General features: G+C 38.6%; 5 non-coding genes across 5 annotated transcripts in view; all 5 read right to left on the reverse strand.

The window, feature by feature from the left end:
- Positions 1 to 58, reverse strand: part of TRNAM-CAU (transfer RNA methionine (anticodon CAU)) — a 73-nt gene extending 15 nt beyond the window's left edge. Inside the window, exon 1 of the tRNA in view lies at positions 1 to 58. This exon is cut by the window's left edge and continues 15 nt beyond it. This is a non-coding gene — a tRNA (tRNA-Met).
- Positions 59 to 1,083: 1,025 nt separating this feature from the next.
- TRNAM-CAU (transfer RNA methionine (anticodon CAU)) lies at positions 1,084 to 1,156 on the reverse strand. Its single transcript has one exon. It is a non-coding gene; the product is annotated as a tRNA-Met (tRNA).
- A 1,030-nt stretch (positions 1,157 to 2,186) lies between these two features.
- Positions 2,187 to 2,259, reverse strand: TRNAM-CAU (transfer RNA methionine (anticodon CAU)). The gene has a single exon. It is a non-coding gene; the product is annotated as a tRNA-Met (tRNA).
- Positions 2,260 to 4,430: 2,171 nt separating this feature from the next.
- On the reverse strand, positions 4,431 to 4,503 carry TRNAM-CAU (transfer RNA methionine (anticodon CAU)). The gene has a single exon. It is a non-coding gene; the product is annotated as a tRNA-Met (tRNA).
- A 1,037-nt stretch (positions 4,504 to 5,540) lies between these two features.
- TRNAM-CAU (transfer RNA methionine (anticodon CAU)) lies at positions 5,541 to 5,613 on the reverse strand. Its single transcript has one exon. It is a non-coding gene; the product is annotated as a tRNA-Met (tRNA).
- Positions 5,614 to 7,500: the final 1,887 nt, after the last annotated feature.

The raw sequence follows: 7,500 nt of genomic DNA on the forward strand, positions 1-7,500 counted from the left end.
TCGAACTCACGACCTTCAGATTATGAGACTGACGCGCTACCTACTGCGCTAACGAGGCAAGCTTCTAGCAAGGATATGCCAAACTTACTTACTGAAAGCAATTAAGTTCTTCTTTTTCCACATTGACAACGTCTTATGAGAACAACACTTCCCATATGGTCTAGCGGTTAGGATTCCTGGTTTTCACCCAGGCGGCCCGGGTTCGACTCCCGGTATGGGAATGCTGCTTTTTCTGTACTATCTCTGACATTCAAAGGCCGACAGTTGTTTGCATAAAAAAGCAGTTCAGGTAAAATTTGCACTTTGCAGCCAAAGTTGCAAAACGTTAGGGTCTTGGCACTTCATTTCAAACTCTTGCACAACACTTTTATAGGTTTCATAGCTCAAACTATTCTCAACTATCATTTTTTACTTCAAAATGTCGAGGAACTCAAAAACTCGTATGGCCTGTCCTTTGGCCTCCAATTTCCATTCTAATCTGTAGAATTTAACAACTGAATGGCAAATTTCTCAAGCTCCCCAGTCAAAAAAAGGAGTGAACTGTACCCTATCTGAGGGAAAACCTCATAATCATCAGAATAAGCCACTAGCTCCTAACTACTGTTCAAATGAGTCAAGTTTAAACTGTTGAAAGGAAAAAGTTTTTTAATCAAAGCAACACTCTTTTTTTTTTTTTTTTTTTTTACGCCTCTCATTTTTTCTGTGACTCTTTGGGTTATCCCATTTGACCAAGCAACCAGTATTCTTAGTTTACTGGTTCGATTCCTGCTATGGGATTGCCACTTTTTCTGTAATAAGTCACGCATTGAAATGTCGACACAAACCATGCATACAGTCAGTCTAGCTTGGATTTGCTCTTTGCAGCAAAAAATGCTGACCACAATAGATTTTGGACATTCATTCCATTCTTTTGCTCAATACTCCATTTGAATTCATATCACAAATCATTTTTACTTTTGACTTTTAACTATTTGGTTTCAAAGGATCCAAAACCCCCTTCCTTTATATCTGACGTTTTTTGGTACTGAGTGGATACAGTTCTGGCTGTCTAGTCAAGATGGAGACAAAATATCTAAAGCATAGTGCCCCGTGTGAGGATCGAACTCACGACCTTCAGATTATGAGACTGACGCGCTACCTACTGCGCTAACGAGGCAAGCTTCTAGCAAGGATATGCCAAACTTACTTACTGAAAGCAATTAAGTTCTTCTTTTTCCACATTGACAACGTCTTATGAGAACAACACTTCCCATATGGTCTAGCGGTTAGGATTCCTGGTTTTCACCCAGGCGGCCCGAGTTCGACTCCCGGTATGGGAATGCTGCTTTTTCTGTACTATCTCTGACATTCAAAGGCCGACAGTTGTTTGCATAAAAAAGCAGTTCAGGTAAAATTTGCACTTTGCAGCCAAAGTTGCAAAACGTTAGGGTCTTGGCACTTCATTTCAAACTCTTGCACAACACTTTTATAGGTTTCATAGCTCAAACTATTCTCAACTATCATTTTTTACTTCAAAATGTCGAGGAACTCAAAAACTCGTATGGCCTGTCCTTTGGCCTCCAATTTCCATTCTAATCTGTAGAATTTAACAACTGAATGGCAAATTTCTCAAGCTCCCCAGTCAAAAAAAAGGAGTGAACTGTACCCTATCTGAGGGAAAACCTCATAATCATCAGAATAAGCCACTAGTTCTAACTACTGTTCAAATGAGTCAAGTTTAAACTGTTGAAAGGAAAAAGTTTTTTAATCAAAGCAACACTCTTTTTTTTTTTTTTTTTTTTTTTTTTACGCCTCTCATTTTTTCTGTGACTCTTTGGGTTATCCCATTTGACCAAGCAACCAGTATTCTTAGTTTACTGGTTCGATTCCTGCTATGGGATTGCCACTTTTTCTGTAATAAGTCACGCATTGAAATGTCGACACAAGCCATGCATACAGTCAGTCTAGCTTGGATTTGCTCTTTGCAGCAAAAAATGCTGACCACAATAGATTTTGGACATTCATTCCATTCTTTTGCTCAATACTCCATTTGAATTCATATCTCAAATCATTTTTACTTTTGACTTTTAACTATTTGGTTTCAAAGGATCCAAAACCCCCTTCCTTTATATCTGACGTTTTTTGGTACTGAGTGGATACAGTTCTGGCTGTCTAGTCAAGATGGAGACAAAATATCTAAAGCATAGTGCCCCGTGTGAGGATCGAACTCACGACCTTCAGATTATGAGACTGACGCGCTACCTACTGCGCTAACGAGGCAAGCTTCTAGCAAGGATATGCCAAACTTACTTACTGAAAGCAATTAAGTTCTTCTTTTTCCACATTGACAACGTCTTATGAGAACAACACTTCCCATATGGTCTAGCGGTTAGGATTCCTGGTTTTCACCCAGGCGGCCCGGGTTCGACTCCCGGTATGGGAGTGCTGCTTTTTCTGTACTATCTCTGACATTCAAAGGCCGACAGTTGTTTGCATAAAAAAGCAGTTCAGGTAAAATTTGCACTTTGCAGCCAAAGTTGCAAAACGTTAGGGTCTTGGCACTTCATTTCAAACTCTTGCACAACACTTTTATAGGTTTCATAGCTCAAACTATTCTCAACTATCATTTTTTACTTCAAAATGTCGAGGAACTCAAAAACTCGTATGGCCTGTCCTTTGGCCTCCAATTTCCATTCTAATCTGTAGAATTTAACAACTGAATGGCAAATTTCTCAAGCTCCCCAGTCAAAAAAAGGAGTGAACTGTACCCTATCTGAGGGAAAACCTCATAATCATCAGAATAAGCCACTAGCTCCTAACTACTGTTCAAATGAGTCAAGTTTAAACTGTTGAAAGGAAAAAGTTTTTTAATCAAAGCAACACTCTTTTTTTTTTTTTTTTTTTTTTTTTTTTTTTTTTTTACGCCTCTCATTTTTTCTGTGACTCTTTGGGTTATCCCATTTGACCAAGCAACCAGTATTCTTAGTTTACTGGTTCGATTCCTGCTATGGGATTGCCACTTTTTCTGTAATAAGTCACGCATTGAAATGTCGACACAAGCCATGCATACAGTCAGTCTAGCTTGGATTTGCTCTTTGCAGCAAAAAATGCTGACCACAATAGATTTTGGACATTCATTCCATTCTTTTGCTCAATACTCCATTTGAATTCATATCACAAATCATTTTTACTTTTGACTTTTAACTATTTGGTTTCAAAGGATCCAAAACCCCCTTCCTTTATATCTGACGTTTTTTGGTACTGAGTGGATACAGTTCTGGCTGTCTAGTCAAGATGGAGACAAAATATCTAAAGCATAGTGCCCCGTGTGAGGATCGAACTCACGACCTTCAGATTATGAGACTGAAGCGCTATCTACTGCGCTAACGAGGCAAGCTTCTAGCAAGGATGTGCCAAACTTACTTACTGAAAGCAATTAAGTTCTTCTTTTTCCACATTGACAACGTCTTATGAGAACAACACTTCCCATATGGTCTAGCGGTTAGGATTCCTGGTTTTCACCCAGGCGGCCCGGGTTCGACTCCCGGTATGGGAATGCTGCTTTTTCTGTACTATCTCTGACATTCAAAGGCCGACAGTTGTTTGCATAAAAAAGCAGTTCAGGTAAAATTTGCACTTTGCAGCCAAAGTTGCAAAACGTTAGGGTCTTGGCACTTCATTTCAAACTCTTGCACAACACTTTTATAGGTTTCATAGCTCAAACTATTCTCAACTATCATTTTTTACTTCAAAATGTCGAGGAACTCAAAAACTCGTATGGCCTGTCCTTTGGCCTCCAATTTCCATTCTAATCTGTAGAATTTAACAACTGAATGGCAAATTTCTCAAGCTCCCCAGTCAAAAAAAAGGAGTGAACTGTACCCTATCTGAGGGAAAACCTCATAATCATCAGAATAAGCCACTAGTTCTAACTACTGTTCAAATGAGTCAAGTTTAAACTGTTGAAAGGAAAAAGTTTTTTAATCAAAGCAACACTCTTTTTTTTTTTTTTTTTTTTTTTTTTTTTTTTTTTTTTTTTTTTTTTTTTTTTTACGCCTCTCATTTTTTCTGTGACTCTTTGGGTTATCCCATTTGACCAAGCAACCAGTATTCTTAGTTTACTGGTTCGATTCCTGCTATGGGATTGCCACTTTTTCTGTAATAAGTCATGCATTGAAATGTCGACACAAGCCATGCATACAGTCAGTCTAGCTTGGATTTGCTCTTTGCAGCAAAAAATGCTGACCACAATAGATTTTGGACATTCATTCCATTCTTTTGCTCAATACTCCATTTGAATTCATATCTCAAATCATTTTTACTTTTGACTTTTAACTATTTGGTTTCAAAGGATCCAAAACCCCCTTCCTTTATATCTGACGTTTTTTGGTACTGAGTGGATACAGTTCTGGCTGTCTAGTCAAGATGGAGACAAAATATCTAAAGCATAGTGCCCCGTGTGAGGATCGAACTCACGACCTTCAGATTATGAGACTGACGCGCTACCTACTGCGCTAACGAGGCAAGCTTCTAGCAAGGATATGCCAAACTTGCTTACTGAAAGCAATTAAGTTCTTCTTTTTCCACATTGACAACGTCTTATGAGAACAACACTTCCCATATGGTCTAGCGGTTAGGATTCCTGGTTTTCACCCAGGCGGCCCGGGTTCGACTCCCGGTATGGGAATGCTGCTTTTTCTGTACTATCTCTGACATTCAAAGGCCGACAGTTGTTTGCATAAAAAAGCAGTTCAGGTAAAATTTGCACTTTGCAGCCAAAGTTGCAAAACGTTAGGGTCTTGGCACTTCATTTCAAACTCTTGCACAACACTTTTATAGGTTTCATAGCTCAAACTATTCTCAACTATCATTTTTTACTTCAAAATGTCGAGGAACTCAAAAACTCGTATGGCCTGTCCTTTGGCCTCCAATTTCCATTCTAATCTGTAGAATTTAACAACTGAATGGCAAATTTCTCAAGCTCCCCAGTCAAAAAAAGGAGTGACCTGTACCCTATCTGAGGGAAAACCTCATAATCATCAGAATAAGCCACTAGCTCCTAACTACTGTTCAAATGAGTCAAGTTTAAACTGTTGAAAGGAAAAAGTTTTTTAATCAAAGCAACACTCTTTTTTTTTTTTTTTTTTTTTTTTTTTTTTTTTACGCCTCTCATTTTTTCTGTGACTCTTTGGGTTATCCCATTTGACCAAGCAACCAGTATTCTTAGTTTACTGGTTCGATTCCTGCTATGGGATTGCCACTTTTTCTGTAATAAGTCACGCATTGAAATGTCGACACAAGCCATGCATACAGTCAGTCTAGCTTGGATTTGCTCTTTGCAGCAAAAAATGCTGACCACAATAGATTTTGGACATTCATTCCATTCTTTTGCTCAATACTCCATTTGAATTCATATCACAAATCATTTTTACTTTTGACTTTTAACTATTTGGTTTCAAAGGATCCAAAACCCCCTTCCTTTATATCTGACGTTTTTTGGTACTGAGTGGATACAGTTCTGGCTGTCTAGTCAAGATGGAGACAAAATATCTAAAGCATAGTGCCCCGTGTGAGGATCGAACTCACGACCTTCAGATTATGAGACTGACGCGCTACCTACTGCGCTAACGAGGCAAGCTTCTAGCAAGGATATGCCAAACTTACTTACTGAAAGCAATTAAGTTCTTCTTTTTCCACATTGACAACGTCTTATGAGAACAACACTTCCCATATGGTCTAGCGGTTAGGATTCCTGGTTTTCACCCAGGCGGCCCGGGTTCGACTCCCGGTATGGGAATGCTGCTTTTTCTGTACTATCTCTGACATTCAAAGGCCGACAGTTGTTTGCATAAAAAAGCAGTTCAGGTAAAATTTGCACTTTGCAGCCAAAGTTGCAAAACGTTAGGGTCTTGGCACTTCATTTCAAACTCTTGCACAACACTTTTATAGGTTTCATAGCTCAAACTATTCTCAACTATCATTTTTTACTTCAAAATGTCGAGGAACTCAAAAACTCGTATGGCCTGTCCTTTGGCCTCCAATTTCCATTCTAATCTGTAGAATTTAACAACTGAATGGCAAATTTCTCAAGCTCCCCAGTCAAAAAAAAGGAGTGAACTGTACCCTATCTGAGGGAAAACCTCATAATCATCAGAATAAGCCACTAGTTCTAACTACTGTTCAAATGAGTCAAGTTTAAACTGTTGAAAGGAAAAAGTTTTTTAATCAAAGCAACACTCTTTTTTTTTTTTTTTTTTTTTTTTTTACGCCTCTCATTTTTTCTGTGACTCTTTGGGTTATCCCATTTGACCAAGCAACCAGTATTCTTAGTTTACTGGTTCGATTCCTGCTATGGGATTGCCACTTTTTCTGTAATAAGTCACGCATTGAAATGTCGACACAAGCCATGCATACAGTCAGTCTAGCTTGGATTTGCTCTTTGCAGCAAAAAATGCTGACCACAATAGATTTTGGACATTCATTCCATTCTTTTGCTCAATACTCCATTTGAATTCATATCACAAATCATTTTTACTTTTGACTTTTAACTATTTGGTTTCAAAGGATCCAAAACCCCCTTCCTTTATATCTGACGTTTTTTGGTACTGAGTGGATACAGTTCTGGCTGTCTAGTCAAGATGGAGACAAAATATCTAAAGCATAGTGCCCCGTGTGAGGATCGAACTCACGACCTTCAGATTATGAGACTGAAGCGCTATCTACTGCGCTAACGAGGCAAGCTTCTAGCAAGGATGTGCCAAACTTACTTACTGAAAGCAATTAAGTTCTTCTTTTTCCACATTGACAACGTCTTATGAGAACAACACTTCCCATATGGTCTAGCGGTTAGGATTCCTGGTTTTCACCCAGGCGGCCCGGGTTCGACTCCCGGTATGGGAATGCTGCTTTTTCTGTACTATCTCTGACATTCAAAGGCCGACAGTTGTTTGCATAAAAAAGCAGTTCAGGTAAAATTTGCACTTTGCAGCCAAAGTTGCAAAACGTTAGGGTCTTGGCACTTCATTTCAAACTCTTGCACAACACTTTTATAGGTTTCATAGCTCAAACTATTCTCAACTATCATTTTTTACTTCAAAATGTCGAGGAACTCAAAAACTCGTATGGCCTGTCCTTTGGCCTCCAATTTCCATTCTAATCTGTAGAATTTAACAACTGAATGGCAAATTTCTCAAGCTCCCCAGTCAAAAAAAAGGAGTGAACTGTACCCTATCTGAGGGAAAACCTCATAATCATCAGAATAAGCCACTAGTTCTAACTACTGTTCAAATGAGTCAAGTTTAAACTGTTGAAAGGAAAAAGTTTTTTAATCAAAGCAACACTCTTTTTTTTTTTTTTTTTTTTTTTTACGCCTCTCATTTTTTCTGTGACTCTTTGGGTTATCCCATTTGACCAAGCAACCAGTATTCTTAGTTTACTGGTTCGATTCCTGCTATGGGATTGCCACTTTTTCTGTAATAAGTCACGCATTGAAATGTCGACACAAGCCATGCATACAGTCAG

This window comes from Anomaloglossus baeobatrachus, chromosome 4 (genome assembly GCF_048569485.1).
Source record: "Anomaloglossus baeobatrachus isolate aAnoBae1 chromosome 4, aAnoBae1.hap1, whole genome shotgun sequence".
Classification (NCBI taxonomy): Eukaryota; Metazoa; Chordata; class Amphibia; order Anura; family Aromobatidae; genus Anomaloglossus; species Anomaloglossus baeobatrachus.